Source organism: Triturus cristatus, chromosome 5_2, assembly GCF_964204655.1.
Source record: "Triturus cristatus chromosome 5_2, aTriCri1.1, whole genome shotgun sequence".
Classification (NCBI taxonomy): domain Eukaryota; kingdom Metazoa; phylum Chordata; class Amphibia; order Caudata; family Salamandridae; genus Triturus; species Triturus cristatus.
The window spans coordinates 574,032,711-574,050,612 of NC_140588.1; the positions used below are offsets into that span (position 1 = coordinate 574,032,711).

Consider the following 17,902-nt stretch of genomic DNA (forward strand, 5'->3'; position numbering starts at 1 on the left):
CTCACTTCCTTATTGTGACTAAGCTAACTCCACTGTATAGATTGCCCATAAAGTACGAGTGGGGAAAAGTTAGGTGTCACACAGTGTGTTTGTCATAAGCAATTACCTTTATCCTCCTGCAAAAGCCTTTTTACTCTGCAATCACCTCTTGCTGGACAGCCTGCGCTGGAGCAGCCAGCATGAAAAGGAAGCTGAGTAAGGCAGGGCCTAGGGTCTCACCAGGGTGGCCGAGTGGTTAAGGCGTTGGACTTAAGATCCAATGGACAGTTGTCCGCATGGGTTCGAGCCCCATCCCTGGTATGGGTTTTCAGCGGGTGTGTAGGAACTTGCAGATGCTTTTGTAAAGCATTTTCCTCTGCCCTCCTCACCCTCCCAGTGCCCTTCCTTAACAGTCCCAATTCACGTCTCAGCTGTGGGGTCTGCTGCTACTCTGCACTTAGCATGGATGCTTCCCAAAGCAATGCAGTGCCACCTACGCAGAGCCCCTGCTTAGAGAAATACACCTCCTATGTCTTTTCCCACTGAAGGGAGCAGGAGGAAGTACTTGCTTCCTGGGGAACATGGGCCTGCCACTGGAATTTGTTAACCCGCCTCTTGCGGATTTCTCCCCTTTCTTTGATTTACACCTGCAGGCTCTCCCTTGCCATCGGAGCAGGATCTGCTGATGCAGGCCCGGCAGGATCAAATGTGCAAAGGCTTGTCCCCAGGCCTCGGGAAAAAATTGAGCAGAGATTCCCGCCTCCGCCTCCTCTTGCCTTCCGAACGGGCTTCCAAACGGACAATGCCCTGACGGGTCCCCCACGCCCCATCCTGCCCATGCCCACACCCCTGTATATGAGGGTGACCCATGTCCCTCACCCTCCATGCTCGAACGGAAGACACGTGTGTCCTGAGGGGAGCGCCAGACAGGCATTTCTCCGGCCAGGCAGACCCCTGCAGCACCCGTTAGGCTCCAAAGCCTGTACATTCCCAAGATGCCACTGGTCACTATGCAAATCAGACAGCCCTGGCCACACCCTCTCTGCCGCTGGGCTCTGCTGCTTTCGGTACGTGCAGCTCAGCTTTTTCTTACCCTGAACCAGACTTCCGTTTCAGCAAAAAGGTGGGTTGCAGTGGGTCCGGGATGCCATTTGGAGACAAAGCCTGCGGCCCTGTCAAAGATGACTTCCTGCCGCACACCATGTGGTCAGAAGCCTACGAAAAGAAGCGCACCTCGGAATACAGAATCTCACTTCCTCAAGAGCCTTGCACAAGAGATTTTCCTCCCGCCGAGGAAAGCAACTCAAAGGGAACCTTGCGAAAATCAAATTAGGAGCCAGATTGCGGGATGCTAGGCAAACTGTTTGTCAGAAAAGCAAATTCATTTTGAGAAGCCCTGACCTGCGGGAAGGAAAAGCATTCAAGGGCAGAAGAAGGACTGTTCCCTGACTGGGAATCGAACCCGGGCCGCGGCGGTGAGAGCGCCGAATCCTAACCACTAGACCACCAGGGAACCCACAGCCATACAGCAAAAGTTCCTACACTGCTCTCCTAGTGACAAAGCTCATGGGGGCTGAAAGCATATTTTATTCTACAGCGAATATGAATCAGAACTTGAAAAAACACTCATGATTCCACCAGACTGTTTGTCACTTCCAAGCACAGGCCATCCCCTCCCCCGTGCTACTGAACCGACGAATTCCTGTACAATCGGGATCCCCGGGAAATCACAAGAGGGACACCTAGTGGCCGCTGATAGCTCAAAGACAGCTGGTACACCTTCTCACACCTACCTCGTTATTCAGCTTGCTGGAAGAATACATTGCGAATGACCGATTCAAGAGTGCAAGGGAGAAGAGTGCTCCAAAGTAGATGTATACATCGCAGCCGGGTTTTCCAGCAATTTACCTTTCTGATGAGCTGGTACTGCACTTTACGCCCACATAGAGCACCTGACTGGGTGGGGGACTGCGTGCGCATGAAGGTGGCTGAGGGCAATGGGAGCAAAGCAACCTGGGACACAGGGGACCCAGCCCCTTTCCTCTGCTTTCGTCTATAGGTCGGGGTGCCTTTTTAAGGACCTTCGATTAAAAAAAGCTGAGCTGCGTGGACAAATTACGCACGTCTACATCTTAGAGGGATCTTCCCTGACCGGGAATCGAACCCGGGCCGCGGCGGTGAAAGCGCCGAATCCTAGCCACTAGACCACCAGGGAGGAGATGCTCTTGTGAGCCTGCCTTGCTCACTTCCTTATTGTGACTAAGCTAACTCCACTGTATAGATTGCCCATAAAGTACGAGTGGGGAAAAGTTAGGTGTCACACAGTGTGTTTGTCATAAGCAATTACCTTTATCCTCCTGCAAAAGCCTTTTTACTCTGCAATCACCTCTTGCTGGACAGCCTGCGCTGGAGCAGCCAGCATGAAAAGGAAGCTAAGTAAGGCAGGGCCTAGGGTCTCACCAGGGTGGCCGAGTGGTTAAGGCGTTGGACTTAAGATCCAATGGACAGTTGTCCGCATGGGTTCGAGCCCCATCCCTGGTATGGGTTTTCAGCGGGTGTGTAGGAACTTGCAGATGCTTTTGTAAAGCATTTTCCTCTGCCCTCCTCACCCTCCCAGTGCCCTTCCTTAACAGTCCCAATTCACGTCTCAGCTGTGGGGTCTGCTGCTACTCTGCACTTAGCATGGATGCTTCCCAAAGCAATGCAGTGCCACCTACGCAGAGCCCCTGCTTAGAGAAATACACCTCCTATGTCTTTTCCCACTGAAGGGAGCAGGAGGAAGTACTTGCTTCCTGGGGAACATGGGCCTGCCACTGGAATTTGTTAACCCGCCTCTTGCGGATTTCTCCCCTTTCTTTGATTTACACCTGCAGGCTCTCCCTTGCCATCGGAGCAGGATCTGCTGATGCAGGCCCGGCAGGATCAAATGTGCAAAGGCTTGTCCCCAGGCCTCGGGAAAAAATTGAGCAGAGATTCCCGCCTCCGCCTCCTCTTGCCTTCCGAACGGGCTTCCAAACGGACAATGCCCTGACGGGTCCCCCACGCCCCATCCTGCCCATGCCCACACCCCTGTATATGAGGGTGACCCATGTCCCTCACCCTCCATGCTCGAACGGAAGACACGTGTGTCCTGAGGGGAGCGCCAGACAGGCATTTCTCCGGCCAGGCAGACCCCTGCAGCACCCGTTAGGCTCCAAAGCCTGTACATTCCCAAGATGCCACTGGTCACTATGCAAATCAGACAGCCCTGGCCACACCCTCTCCGCCGCTGGGCTCTGCTGCTTTCGGTACGTGCAGCTCAGCTTTTTCTTACCCTGAACCAGACTTCCGTTTCAGCAAAAAGGTGGGTTGCAGTGGGTCCGGGATGCCATTTGGAGACAAAGCCTGCGGCCCTGTCAAAGATGACTTCCTGCCGCACACCATGTGGTCAGAAGCCTACGAAAAGAAGCGCACCTCGGAATACAGAATCTCACTTCCTCAAGAGCCTTGCACAAGAGATTTTCCTCCCGCCGAGGAAAGCAACTCAAAGGGAACCTTGCGAAAATCAAATTAGGAGCCAGATTGCGGGATGCTAGGCAAACTGTTTGTCAGAAAAGCAAATTCATTTTGAGAAGCCCTGACCTGCGGGAAGGAAAAGCATTCAAGGGCAGAAGAAGGACTGTTCCCTGACCGGGAATCGAACCCGGGCCGCGGCGGTGAGAGCGCCGAATCCTAACCACTAGACCACCAGGGAACCCACAGCCATACAGCAAAAGTTCCTACACTGCTCTCCTAGTGACAAAGCTCATGGGGGCTGAAAGCATATTTTATTCTACAGCGAATATGAATCAGAACTTGAAAAAACACTCATGATTCCACCAGACTGTTTGTCACTTCCAAGCACAGGCCATCCCCTCCCCCGTGCTACTGAACCGACGAATTCCTGTACAATCGGGATCCCCGGGAAATCACAAGAGGGACACCTAGTGGCCGCTGATAGCTCAAAGACAGCTGGTACACCTTCTCACACCTACCTCGTTATTCAGCTTGCTGGAAGAATACATTGCGAATGACCGATTCAAGAGTGCAAGGGAGAAGAGTGCTCCAAAGTAGATGTATACATCGCAGCCGGGTTTTCCAGCAATTTACCTTTCTGATGAGCTGGTACTGCACTTTACGCCCACATAGAGCACCTGACTGGGTGGGGGACTGCGTGCGCATGAAGGTGGCTGAGGGCAATGGGAGCAAAGCAACCTGGGACACAGGGGACCCAGCCCCTTTCCTCTGCTTTCGTCTATAGGTCGGGGTGCCTTTTTAAGGACCTTCGATTAAAAAAAGCTGAGCTGCGTGGACAAATTACGCACGTCTACGTCTTAGAGGGATCTTCCCTGACCGGGAATCGAACCCGGGCCGCGGCGGTGAAAGCGCCGAATCCTAGCCACTAGACCACCAGGGAGGAGATGCTCTTGTGAGCCTGCCTTGCTCACTTCCTTATTGTGACTAAGCTAACTCCACTGTATAGATTGCCCATAAAGTACGAGTGGGGAAAAGTTAGGTGTCACACAGTGTGTTTGTCATAAGCAATTACCTTTATCCTCCTGCAAAAGCCTTTTTACTCTGCAATCACCTCTTGCTGGACAGCCTGCGCTGGAGCAGCCAGCATGAAAAGGAAGCTGAGTAAGGCAGGGCCTAGGGTCTCACCAGGGTGGCCGAGTGGTTAAGGCGTTGGACTTAAGATCCAATGGACAGTTGTCCGCATGGGTTCGAGCCCCATCCCTGGTATGGGTTTTCAGCGGGTGTGTAGGAACTTGCAGATGCTTTTGTAAAGCATTTTCCTCTGCCCTCCTCACCCTCCCAGTGCCCTTCCTTAACAGTCCCAATTCACGTCTCAGCTGTGGGGTCTGCTGCTACTCTGCACTTAGCATGGATGCTTCCCAAAGCAATGCAGTGCCACCTACGCAGAGCCCCTGCTTAGAGAAATACACCTCCTATGTCTTTTCCCACTGAAGGGAGCAGGAGGAAGTACTTGCTTCCTGGGGAACATGGGCCTGCCACTGGAATTTGTTAACCCGCCTCTTGCGGATTTCTCCCCTTTCTTTGATTTACACCTGCAGGCTCTCCCTTGCCATCGGAGCAGGATCTGCTGATGCAGGCCCGGCAGGATCAAATGTGCAAAGGCTTGTCCCCAGGCCTCGGGAAAAAATTGAGCAGAGATTCCCGCCTCCGCCTCCTCTTGCCTTCCGAACGGGCTTCCAAACGGACAATGCCCTGACGGGTCCCCCACGCCCCATCCTGCCCATGCCCACACCCCTGTATATGAGGGTGACCCATGTCCCTCACCCTCCATGCTCGAACGGAAGACACGTGTGTCCTGAGGGGAGCGCCAGACAGGCATTTCTCCGGCCAGGCAGACCCCTGCAGCACCCGTTAGGCTCCAAAGCCTGTACATTCCCAAGATGCCACTGGTCACTATGCAAATCAGACAGCCCTGGCCACACCCTCTCCGCCGCTGGGCTCTGCTGCTTTCGGTACGTGCAGCTCAGCTTTTTCTTACCCTGAACCAGACTTCCGTTTCAGCAAAAAGATGGGTTGCAGTGGGTCCGGGATGCCATTTGGAGACAAAGCCTGCGGCCCTGTCAAAGATGACTTCCTGCCGCACACCATGTGGTCAGAAGCCTACGAAAAGAAGCGCACCTCGGAATACAGAATCTCACTTCCTCAAGAGCCTTGCACAAGAGATTTTCCTCCCGCCGAGGAAAGCAACTCAAAGGGAACCTTGCGAAAATCAAATTAGGAGCCAGATTGCGGGATGCTAGGCAAACTGTTTGTCAGAAAAGCAAATTCATTTTGAGAAGCCCTGACCTGCGGGAAGGAAAAGCATTCAAGGGCAGAAGAAGGACTGTTCCCTGACTGGGAATCGAACCCGGGCCGCGGCGGTGAGAGCGCCGAATCCTAACCACTAGACCACCAGGGAACCCACAGCCATACAGCAAAAGTTCCTACACTGCTCTCCTAGTGACAAAGCTCATGGGGGCTGAAAGCATATTTTATTCTACAGCGAATATGAATCAGAACTTGAAAAAACACTCATGATTCCACCAGACTGTTTGTCACTTCCAAGCACAGGCCATCCCCTCCCCCGTGCTACTGAACCGACGAATTCCTGTACAATCGGGATCCCCGGGAAATCACAAGAGGGACACCTAGTGGCCGCTGATAGCTCAAAGACAGCTGGTACACCTTCTCACACCTACCTCGTTATTCAGCTTGCTGGAAGAATACATTGCGAATGACCGATTCAAGAGTGCAAGGGAGAAGAGTGCTCCAAAGTAGATGTATACATCGCAGCCGGGTTTTCCAGCAATTTACCTTTCTGATGAGCTGGTACTGCACTTTACGCCCACATAGAGCACCTGACTGGGTGGGGGACTGCGTGCGCATGAAGGTGGCTGAGGGCAATGGGAGCAAAGCAACCTGGGACACAGGGGACCCAGCCCCTTTCCTCTGCTTTCGTCTATAGGTCGGGGTGCCTTTTTAAGGACCTTCGATTAAAAAAAGCTGAGCTGCGTGGACAAATTACGCACGTCTACATCTTAGAGGGATCTTCCCTGACCGGGAATCGAACCCGGGCCGCGGCGGTGAAAGCGCCGAATCCTAGCCACTAGACCACCAGGGAGGAGATGCTCTTGTGAGCCTGCCTTGCTCACTTCCTTATTGTGACTAAGCTAACTCCACTGTATAGATTGCCCATAAAGTACGAGTGGGGAAAAGTTAGGTGTCACACAGTGTGTTTGTCATAAGCAATTACCTTTATCCTCCTGCAAAAGCCTTTTTACTCTGCAATCACCTCTTGCTGGACAGCCTGCGCTGGAGCAGCCAGCATGAAAAGGGAGCTGAGTAAGGCAGGGCCTAGGGTCTCACCAGGGTGGCCGAGTGGTTAAGGCGTTGGACTTAAGATCCAATGGACAGTTGTCCGCATGGGTTCGAGCCCCATCCCTGGTATGGGTTTTCAGCGGGTGTGTAGGAACTTGCAGATGCTTTTTTAAAGCATTTTCCTCTGCCCTCCTCACCCTCCCAGTGCCCTTCCTTAACAGTCCCAATTCACGTCTCAGCTGTGGGGTCTGCTGCTACTCTGCACTTAGCATGGATGCTTCCCAAAGCAATGCAGTGCCACCTACGCAGAGCCCCTGCTTAGAGAAATACACCTCCTATGTCTTTTCCCACTGAAGGGAGCAGAAGGAAGTACTTGCTTCCTGGGGAACATGGGCCTGCCACTGGAATTTGTTAACCCGCCTCTTGCGGATTTCTCCCCTTTCTTTGATTTACACCTGCAGGCTCTCCCTTGCCATCGGAGCAGGATCTGCTGATGCAGGCCCGGCTGGATCAAATGTGCAAAGGCTTGTCCCCAGGCCTCGGGAAAAAATTGAGCAGAGATTCCCGCCACCGCCTCCTCTTGCCTTCCGAACGGGCTTCCAAACGGGCAATGCCCTGACGGGTCCCCCACGCCCCATCCTGCCCATGCCCACACCCCTGTATATGATGGTGACCCATGTCCCTCACCCTCCATGCTCGAACGGAAGACACGTGTGTCCTGAGGGGAGCGCCAGACAGGCATTTCTCCGGCCAGGCAGACCCCTGCAGCACCCGTTAAGCTCCAAAGCCTGTACATTCCCAAGATGCCACTGGTCACTATGCAAATCAGACAGCCCTGGCCACACCCTCTCCACCGCTGGGCTCTGCTGCTTTCGGTACGTGCAGCTCAGCTTTTTCTTACCCTGAACCAGACTTCCGTTTCAGCAAAAAGGTGGGTTGCAGTGGGTCCGGGATGCCATTTGGAGACAAAGCCTGCGGCCCTGTCAAAGATGACTTCCTGCCGCACACCATGTGGTCAGAAGCTTACGAAAAGAAGCGCACCTCGGAATACAGAATCTCACTTCCTCAAGAGCCTTGCACAAGAGATTTTCCTCCCGCCGAGGAAAGCAACTCAAAGGGAACCTTGCGAAAATCAAATTAGGAGGCAGATTGCGGGATGCTAGACAAACTGTTTGTCAGAAAAGCAAATTCATTTTGAGAAGCCCTGACCTGCGGGAAGGAAAAGCATTCAAGGGCAGAAGAAGGACTGTTCCCTGACCGGGAATCGAACCCGGGCCGCGGCAGTGAGAGCGCCGAATCCTAACCACTAGACCACCAGGGAACCCACAGCCATACAGCAAAAGTTCCTACACTGCTCTCCTAGTGACAAAGCTCATGGGGGCTGAAAGCATATTTTATTCTACAGCGAATATGAATCAGAACTTGAAAAAACACTCATGATTCCACCAGACTGTTTGTCACTTCCAAGCACAGGCCATCCCCTCCCCCGTGCTACTGAACCGACGAATTCCTGTACAATCGGGATCCCCGGGAAATCACAAGAGGGACACCTAGTGGCCGCTGATAGCTCAAAGACAGCTGGTACACCTTCTCACACCTACCTCGTTATTCAGCTTGCTGGAAGAATACATTGCGAATGACCGATTTAAGAGTGCAAGGGAGAAGAGTGCTCCAAAGTAGATGTATACATCGTAGCCGGGTTTTCCAGCAATTTACCTTTCTGATGAGCTGGTACTGCACTTTACGCCCACATAGAGCACCTGACTGGGTGGGGGACTGCGTGCGCATGAAGGTGGCTGAGGGCAATGGGAGCAAAGCAACCTGGGACACAGGGGACCCAGCCCCTTTCCTCTGCTTTCGTCTATAGGTCGGGGTGCCTTTTTAAGGACCTTCGATTAAAAAAAGCTGAGCTGCGTGGACAAATTACGCACGTCTACGTCTTAGAGGGATCTTCCCTGACCGTTAATCGAACCCGGGCCGCGGCGGTGAAAGCGCCGAATCCTAGCCACTAGACCACCAGGGAGGAGATGCTCTTGTGAGCCTGCCTTGCTCACTTTCTTATTGTGACTAAGCTAACTCCACTGTATAGATTGCCCATAAAGTACGAGTGGGGAAAAGTTAGGTGTCACACAGTGTGTTTGTCATAAGCAATTACCTTTATCCTCCTGCAAAAGCCTTTTTACTCTGCAATCACCTCTTGCTGGACAGCCTGCGCTGGAGCAGCCAGCATGAAAAGGGAGCTGAGTAAGGCAGGGCCTAGGGTCTCACCAGGGTGGCCGAGTTGTTAAGGCGTTGGACTTAAGATCCAATGGACAGTTGTCCGCATGGGTTCGAGCCCCATCCCTGGTATGGGTTTTCAGCGGGTGTGTAGGAACTTGCAAATGCTTTTGTAAAGCATTTTCCTCTGCCCTCCTCACCCTCCCAGTGCCCTTCCTTAACAGTCCCAATTCACGTCTCAGCTGTGGGGTCTGCTGCTACTCTGCACTTAGCATGGATGCTTCCCAAAGCAATGCAGTGCCACCTACGCAGAGCCCCTGCTTAGAGAAATACACCTCCTATGTCTTTTCCCACTGAAGGGAGCAGGAGGAAGTACTTGCTTCCTGGGGAACATGGGCCTGCCACTGGAATTTGTTAACCCGCCTCTTGTGGATTTCTCCCCTTTCTTTGATTTACACCTGCAGGCTCTCCCTTGCCATCGGAGCAGGATCTGCTGATGCAGGCCCGGCTGGATTAAATGTGCAAAGGCTTGTCCCCAGGCCTCGGGAAAAAATTGAGCAGAGATTCCCGCCTCCGCCTCCTCTTGCCTTCCGAACGGGCTTCCAAACGGGCAGTGCCCTGACGGGTCCCCCACACCCCATCCTGCCCATGCCCACACCCCTGTATATGAGGGTGACCCATGACCCTCACCCTCCATGCTCGAACGGAAGACACGTGTGTCCTGAGGGGAGCGCCAGACAGGCATTTCTCCGGCCAGGCAGACCCCTGCAGCACCCGTTAGGCTCCAAAGCCTGTACATTCCCAAGATGCCACTGGCCACTATGCAAATCAGACAGCCCTGGCCACACCCTCTCCGCCGCTGGGCTCTGCTGCTTTCGGTACGTGCAGCTCAGCTTTTTCTTACCCTGAACCAGACTTCCGTTTCAGCAAAAAGCTGGGTTGCAGTGGGTCCGGGATGCCATTTGGAGACAAAGCCTGCGGCCCTGTCAAAGATGACTTCCTGCCGCACACCATGTGGTCAGAATCCTACGAAAAGAAGCGCACATCGGAATACAGAATCACACTTCCTAAAGAGCCTTGCACAAGAGATTTTCCTCCCGCCGAGGAAAGCAACTCAAAGGGAACCTTGCGAAAATCAAATTAGGAGCCAGATTGCGGGATGCTAGACAAACTGTTTGTCAGAAAAGCAAATTCATTTTGAGAAGCCCTGACCTGCGGGAAGGAAAAGCATTCAAGGGCAGAAGAAGGACTGTTCCCTGACCGGGAATCGAACCCGGGCCGCGGCGGTGAGAGCACCGAATCCTAACCACTAGACCACCAGGGAACCCACAGCCATACAGCAAAAGTTCCTACACTGCTCTCCTAGTGACAAAGCTCATGGGGGCTGAAAGCATATTTTATTCTACAGCGAATATGAATCAGAACTTGAAAAAACACTCATGATTCCACCAGACTGTTTGTCACTTCCAAGCACAGGCCATCCCCTCCCCCGTGCTACTGAACCGACGAATTCCTGTACAATAGGGATCCCCGGGAAATCACAAGAGGGACACCTAGTGGCCGCTGATAGCTCAAAGACAGCTGGTACACCTTCTCACACCTACCTCGTTATTCAGCTTGCTGGAAGAATACATTGCGAATGACCGATTTAAGAGTGCAAGGGAGAAGAGTGCTCCAAAGTAGATGTATACATCGTAGCCGGGTTTTCCAGCAATTTACCTTTCTGATGAGCTGGTACTGCACTTTACGCCCACATAGAGCACCTGACTGGGTGGGGGACTGCGTGCGCATGAAGGTGGCTGAGGGCAATGGGAGCAAAGCAACCTGGGACACAGGGGACCCAGCCCCTTTCCTCTGCTTTCGTCTATAGGTCGGGGTGCCTTTTTAAGGACCTTCGATTAAAAAAAGCTGAGCTGCGTGGACAAATTACGCACGTCTACGTCTTAGAGGGATCTTCCCTGACCGGGAATCGAACCCGGGCCGCGGCGGTGAAAGCGCCGAATCCTAGCCACTAGACCACCAGGGAGGAGATGCTCTTGTGAGCCTCCCTTGCTCACTTCCTTATTGTGACTAAGCTAACTCCACTGTATAGATTGCCCATAAAGTACGAGTGGGGAAAAGTTAGGTGTCACACAGTGTGTTTGTCATAAGCAATTACCTTTATCCTCCTGCAAAAGCCTTTTTACTCTGCAATCACCTCTTGCTGGACAGCCTGCGCTGGAGCAGCCAGCATGAAAAGGGAGCTGAGTAAGGCAGGGCCTAGGGTCTCACCAGGGTGGCCGAGTTGTTAAGGCGTTGGACTTAAGATCCAATGCACAGTTGTCCGCATGGGTTCGAGCCCCATCCCTGGTATGGGTTTTCAGCGGGTGTGTAGGAACTTGCAAATGCTTTTGTAAAGCATTTTCCTCTGCCCTCCTCACCCTCCCAGTGCCCTTCCTTAACAGTCCCAATTCACGTCTCAGCTGTGGGGTCTGCTGCTACTCTGCACTTAGCATGGATGCTTCCCAAAGCAAAGCAGTGCCACCTACGCAGAGCCCCTGCTTAGAGAAATACACCTCCTATGTCTTTTCCCACTGAAGGGAGCAGGAGGAAGTACTTGCTTCCTGGGGAACATGGGCCTGCCACTGGAATTTGTTAACCCGCCTCTTGTGGATTTCTCCCCTTTCTTTGATTTACACCTGCAGGCTCTCCCTTGCCATCGGAGCAGGATCTGCTGATGCAGGCCCGGCTGGATCAAATGTGCAAAGGCTTGTCCCCAGCCCTCGGGAAAAAATTGAGCAGAGATTCCCGCCTCCGCCTCCTCTTGCCTTCCGAACGGGCTTCCAAACGGGCAATGCCCTGACGGGTCCCCCACACCCCATCCTGCCCATGCCCACACCCCTGTATATGAGGGTGACCCATGTCCCTCACCCTCCATGCTCGAACGGAAGACACGTGTGTCCTGAGGGGAGCGCCAGACAGGCATTTCTCCGGCCAGGCAGACCCCTGCAGCACCCGTTAGGCTCCAAAGCCTGTACATTCCCAAGATGCCACCGGCCACTATGCAAATCAGACAGCCCTGGCCACACCCTCTCCGCCGCTGGGCTCTGCTGCTTTCGGTACGTGCAGCTCAGCTTTTTCTTACCCTGAACCAGACTTCCGTTTCAGCAAAAAGCTGGGTTGCAGTGGGTCCGGGATGCCATTTGGAGACAAAGCCTGCGGCCCTGTCAAAGATGACTTCCTGCCGCACACCATGTGGTCAGAATCCTACGAAAAGAAGCGCACCTCGGAATACAGAATCTCACTTCCTCAAGAGCCTTGCACAAGAGATTTTCCTCCCGCCGAGGAAAGCAACTCAAAGGGAACCTTGCGAAAATCAGATTAGGAGCCAGATTGCGGGATGCTAGGCAAACTGTTTGTCAGAAAAGCAAATTCATTTTGAGAAGCCCTGACCTGCGGGAAGGAAAAGCATTCAAGGGCAGAAGAAGGACTGTTCCCTGACCGGGAATCGAACCCGGGCCGCGGCGGTGAGAGCGCCGAATCCTAACCACTAGACCACCAGGGAACCCACAGCCATACAGCAAAAGTTCCTACACTGCTCTCCTAGTGACAAAGCTCATGGGGGCTGAAAGCATATTTTATTCTACAGCGAATATGAATCAGAACTTGAAAAAACACTCATGATTCCACCAGACTGTTTGTCACTTCCAAGCACAGGCCATCCCCTCCCCCGTGCTACTGAACCGACGAATTCCTGTACAATCGGGATCCCCGGGAAATCACAAGAGGGACACCTAGTGGCCGCTGATAGCTCAAAGACAGCTGGTACACCTTCTCACACCTACCTCGTTATTCAGCTTGCTGGAAGAATACATTGCGAATGACCGATTCAAGAGTGCAAGGGAGAAGAGTGCTCCAAAGTAGATGTATACATCGCAGCCGGGTTTTCCAGCAATTTACCTTTCTGATGAGCTGGTACTGCACTTTACGCCCACATAGAGCACCTGACTATGTGGGGGACTGCGTGCGCATGAAGGTGGCTGAGGGCAATGGGAGCAAAGCAACCTGGGACACAGGGGACCCAGCCCCTTTCCTCTGCTTTCGTCTATAGGTCGGGGTGCCTTTTTAAGGACCTTCGATTAAAAAAAGCTGAGCTGCGTGGACAAATTACGCACGTCTACGTCTTAGAGGGATCTTCCCTGACCGGGAATCGAACCCGGGCCGCGGCGGTGAAAGCGCCGAATCCTAGCCACTAGACCACCAGGGAGGAGATGCTCTTGTGAGCCTGCCTTGCTCACTTCCTTATTGTGACTAAGCTAACTCCACTGTATAGATTGCCCATAAAGTACGAGTGGGGAAAAGTTAGGTGTCACACAGTGTGTTTGTCATAAGCAATTACCTTTATCCTCCTGCAAAAGCCTTTTTACTCTGCAATCACCTCTTGCTGGACAGCCTGCGCTGGAGCAGCCAGCATGAAAAGGAAGCTGAGTAAGGCAGGGCCTAGGGTCTCACCAGGGTGGCCGAGTGGTTAAGGCGTTGGACTTAAGATCCAATGGACAGTTGTCCGCATGGGTTCGAGCCCCATCCCTGGTATGGGTTTTCAGCGGGTGTGTAGGAACTTGCAGATGCTTTTGTAAAGCATTTTCCTCTGCCCTCCTCACCCTCCCAGTGCCCTTCCTTAACAGTCCCAATTCACGTCTCAGCTGTGGGGTCTGCTGCTACTCTGCACTTAGCATGGATGCTTCCCAAAGCAATGCAGTGCCACCTACGCAGAGCCCCTGCTTAGAGAAATACACCTCCTATGTCTTTTCCCACTGAAGGGAGCAGGAGGAAGTACTTGCTTCCTGGGGAACATGGGCCTGCCACTGGAATTTGTTAACCCGCCTCTTGCGGATTTCTCCCCTTTCTTTGATTTACACCTGCAGGCTCTCCCTTGCCATCGGAGCAGGATCTGCTGATGCAGGCCCGGCAGGATCAAATGTGCAAAGGCTTGTCCCCAGGCCTCGGGAAAAAATTGAGCAGAGATTCCCGCCTCCGCCTCCTCTTGCCTTCCGAACGGGCTTCCAAACGGACAATGCCCTGACGGGTCCCCCACGCCCCATCCTGCCCATGCCCACACCCCTGTATATGAGGGTGACCCATGTCCCTCACCCTCCATGCTCGAACGGAAGACACGTGTGTCCTGAGGGGAGCGCCAGACAGGCATTTCTCCGGCCAGGCAGACCCCTGCAGCACCCGTTAGGCTCCAAAGCCTGTACATTCCCAAGATGCCACTGGTCACTATGCAAATCAGACAGCCCTGGCCACACCCTCTCCGCCGCTGGGCTCTGCTGCTTTCGGTACGTGCAGCTCAGCTTTTTCTTACCCTGAACCAGACTTCCGTTTCAGCAAAAAGGTGGGTTGCAGTGGGTCCGGGATGCCATTTGGAGACAAAGCCTGCGGCCCTGTCAAAGATGACTTCCTGCCGCACACCATGTGGTCAGAAGCCTACGAAAAGAAGCGCACCTCGGAATACAGAATCTCACTTCCTCAAGAGCCTTGCACAAGAGATTTTCCTCCCGCCGAGGAAAGCAACTCAAAGGGAACCTTGCGAAAATCAAATTAGGAGCCAGATTGCGGGATGCTAGGCAAACTGTTTGTCAGAAAAGCAAATTCATTTTGAGAAGCCCTGACCTGCGGGAAGGAAAAGCATTCAAGGGCAGAAGAAGGACTGTTCCCTGACCGGGAATCGAACCCGGGCCGCGGCGGTGAGAGCGCCGAATCCTAACCACTAGACCACCAGGGAACCCACAGCCATACAGCAAAAGTTCCTACACTGCTCTCCTAGTGACAAAGCTCATGGGGGCTGAAAGCATATTTTATTCTACAGCGAATATGAATCAGAACTTGAAAAAACACTCATGATTCCACCAGACTGTTTGTCACTTCCAAGCACAGGCCATCCCCTCCCCCGTGCTACTGAACCGACGAATTCCTGTACAATCGGGATCCCCGGGAAATCACAAGAGGGACACCTAGTGGCCGCTGATAGCTCAAAGACAGCTGGTACACCTTCTCACACCTACCTCGTTATTCAGCTTGCTGGAAGAATACATTGCGAATGACCGATTCAAGAGTGCAAGGGAGAAGAGTGCTCCAAAGTAGATGTATACATCGCAGCCGGGTTTTCCAGCAATTTACCTTTCTGATGAGCTGGTACTGCACTTTACGCCCACATAGAGCACCTGACTGGGTGGGGGACTGCGTGCGCATGAAGGTGGCTGAGGGCAATGGGAGCAAAGCAACCTGGGACACAGGGGACCCAGCCCCTTTCCTCTGCTTTCGTCTATAGGTCGGGGTGCCTTTTTAAGGACCTTCGATTAAAAAAAGCTGAGCTGCGTGGACAAATTACGCACGTCTACATCTTAGAGGGATCTTCCCTGACCGGGAATCGAACCCGGGCCGCGGCGGTGAAAGCGCCGAATCCTAGCCACTAGACCACCAGGGAGGAGATGCTCTTGTGAGCCTGCCTTGCTCACTTCCTTATTGTGACTAAGCTAACTCCACTGTATAGATTGCCCATAAAGTACGAGTGGGGAAAAGTTAGGTGTCACACAGTGTGTTTGTCATAAGCAATTACCTTTATCCTCCTGCAAAAGCCTTTTTACTCTGCAATCACCTCTTGCTGGACAGCCTGCGCTGGAGCAGCCAGCATGAAAAGGGAGCTGAGTAAGGCAGGGCCTAGGGTCTCACCAGGGTGGCCGAGTGGTTAAGGCGTTGGACTTAAGATCCAATGGACAGTTGTCCGCATGGGTTCGAGCCCCATCCCTGGTATGGGTTTACAGCGGGTGTGTAGGAACTTGCAGATGCTTTTTTAAAGCATTTTCCTCTGCCCTCCTCACCCTCCCAGTGCCCTTCCTTAACAGTCCCAATTCACGTCTCAGCTGTGGGGTCTGCTGCTACTCTGCACTTAGCATGGATGCTTCCCAAAGCAATGCAGTGCCACCTACGCAGAGCCCCTGCTTAGAGAAATACACCTCCTATGTCTTTTCCCACTGAAGGGAGCAGGAGGAAGTACTTGCTTCCTGGGGAACATGGGCCTGCCACTGGAATTTGTTAACCCGCCTCTTGCGGATTTCTCCCCTTTCTTTGATTTACACCTGCAGGCTCTCCCTTGCCATCGGAGCAGGATCTGCTGATGCAGGCCCGGCAGGATCAAATGTGCAAAGGCTTGTCCCCAGGCCTCGGGAAAAAATTGAGCAGAGATTCCCGCCTCCGCCTCCTCTTGCCTTACGAACGGGCTTCCAAACGGACAATGCCCTGACGGGTCCCCCACGCCCCATCCTGCCCATGCCCACACCCCTGTATATGAGGGTGACCCATGTCCCTCACCCTCCATGCTCGAACGGAAGACACGTGTGTCCTGAGGGGAGCGCCAGACAGGCATTTCTCCGGCCAGGCAGACCCCTGCAGCACCCGTTAGGCTCCAAAGCCTGTACATTCCCAAGATGCCACTGGTCACTATGCAAATCAGACAGCCCTGGCCACACCCTCTCCGCCGCTGGGCTCTGCTGCTTTCGGTACGTGCAGCTCAGCTTTTTCTTACCCTGAACCAGACTTCCGTTTCAGCAAAAAGGTGGGTTGCAGTGGGTCCGGGATGCCATTTGGAGACAAAGCCTGCGGCCCTGTCAAAGATGACTTCCTGCCGCACACCATGTGGTCAGAAGCCTACGAAAAGAAGCGCACCTCGGAATACAGAATCTCACTTCCTCAAGAGCCTTGCACAAGAGATTTTCCTCCCGCCGAGGAAAGCAACTCAAAGGGAACCTTGCGAAAATCAAATTAGGAGCCAGATTGCGGGATGCTAGGCAAACTGTTTGTCAGAAAAGCAAATTCATTTTGAGAAGCCCTGACCTGCGGGAAGGAAAAGCATTCAAGGGCAGAAGAAGGACTGTTCCCTGACCGGGAATCGAACCCAGGACGCGGCGGTGAGAGCGCCGAATCCTAACCACTAGACCACCAGGGAACCCACAGCCATACAGCAAAAGTTCCTACACTGCTCTCCTAGTGACAAAGCTCATGGGGGCTGAAAGCATATTTTATTCTACAGCGAATATGAATCAGAACTTGAAAAAACACTCATGATTCCACCAGACTGTTTGTCACTTCCAAGCACAGGCCATCCCCTCCCCCGTGCTACTGAACCGACGAATTCCTGTACAATCGGGATCCCCGGGAAATCACAAGAGGGACACCTAGTGGCCGCTGATAGCTCAAAGACAGCTGGTACACCTTCTCACACCTACCTCGTTATTCAGCTTGTTGGAAGAATACATTGCGAATGACCGATTTAAGAGTGCAAGGGAGAAGAGTGCTCCAAAGTAGATGTATACATCGTAGCCGGGTTTTCCAGCAATTTACCTTTCTGATGAGCTGGTACTGCACTTTACGCCCACATAGAGCACCTGACTGGGTGGGGGACTGCGTGCGCATGAAGGTGGCTGAGGGCAATGGGAGCAAAGCAACCTGGGACACAGGGGACCCAGCCCCTTTCCTCTGCTTTCGTCTATAGGTCGGGGTGCCTTTTTAAGGACCTTCGATTAAAAAAAGCTGAGCTGCGTGGACAAATTACGCACGTCTACGTCTTAGAGGGATCTTCCCTGACCGGGAATCGAACCCGGGCCGCGGCGGTGAAAGCGCCGAATCCTAGCCACTAGTCCACCAGGGAGGAGATGCTCTTGTGAGCCTGCCTTGCTCACTTCCTTATTGTGACTAAGCTAACTCCACTGTATAGATTGCCCATAAAGTACGAGTGGGGAAAAGTTAGGTGTCACACAGTGTGTTTGTCATAAGCAATTACCTTTATCCTCCTGCAAAAGCCTTTTTACTCTGCAAT

General features: G+C 53.1%; 10 non-coding genes across 10 annotated transcripts; all 10 read right to left on the reverse strand.

Moving 5' to 3' along the window:
* Positions 1-2,122: 2,122 nt before the first annotated feature.
* On the reverse strand, positions 2,123-2,194 carry TRNAE-UUC (transfer RNA glutamic acid (anticodon UUC)). The gene has a single exon. It is a non-coding gene; the product is annotated as a tRNA-Glu (tRNA).
* A 1,446-nt stretch (positions 2,195-3,640) lies between these two features.
* On the reverse strand, positions 3,641-3,712 carry TRNAE-CUC (transfer RNA glutamic acid (anticodon CUC)). The gene has a single exon. It is a non-coding gene; the product is annotated as a tRNA-Glu (tRNA).
* A 630-nt stretch (positions 3,713-4,342) lies between these two features.
* TRNAE-UUC (transfer RNA glutamic acid (anticodon UUC)) lies at positions 4,343-4,414 on the reverse strand. Its single transcript has one exon. It is a non-coding gene; the product is annotated as a tRNA-Glu (tRNA).
* Positions 4,415-6,562: 2,148 nt separating this feature from the next.
* TRNAE-UUC (transfer RNA glutamic acid (anticodon UUC)) lies at positions 6,563-6,634 on the reverse strand. The gene has a single exon. It is a non-coding gene; the product is annotated as a tRNA-Glu (tRNA).
* A 3,666-nt stretch (positions 6,635-10,300) lies between these two features.
* On the reverse strand, positions 10,301-10,372 carry TRNAE-CUC (transfer RNA glutamic acid (anticodon CUC)). The gene has a single exon. It is a non-coding gene; the product is annotated as a tRNA-Glu (tRNA).
* A 630-nt stretch (positions 10,373-11,002) lies between these two features.
* Positions 11,003-11,074, reverse strand: TRNAE-UUC (transfer RNA glutamic acid (anticodon UUC)). The gene has a single exon. It is a non-coding gene; the product is annotated as a tRNA-Glu (tRNA).
* A 1,446-nt stretch (positions 11,075-12,520) lies between these two features.
* On the reverse strand, positions 12,521-12,592 carry TRNAE-CUC (transfer RNA glutamic acid (anticodon CUC)). The gene has a single exon. It is a non-coding gene; the product is annotated as a tRNA-Glu (tRNA).
* Positions 12,593-13,222: 630 nt separating this feature from the next.
* TRNAE-UUC (transfer RNA glutamic acid (anticodon UUC)) lies at positions 13,223-13,294 on the reverse strand. Its single transcript has one exon. It is a non-coding gene; the product is annotated as a tRNA-Glu (tRNA).
* Positions 13,295-14,740: 1,446 nt separating this feature from the next.
* TRNAE-CUC (transfer RNA glutamic acid (anticodon CUC)) lies at positions 14,741-14,812 on the reverse strand. Its single transcript has one exon. It is a non-coding gene; the product is annotated as a tRNA-Glu (tRNA).
* A 630-nt stretch (positions 14,813-15,442) lies between these two features.
* On the reverse strand, positions 15,443-15,514 carry TRNAE-UUC (transfer RNA glutamic acid (anticodon UUC)). Its single transcript has one exon. It is a non-coding gene; the product is annotated as a tRNA-Glu (tRNA).
* Between the last annotated feature and the right edge of the window lie 2,388 nt (positions 15,515-17,902).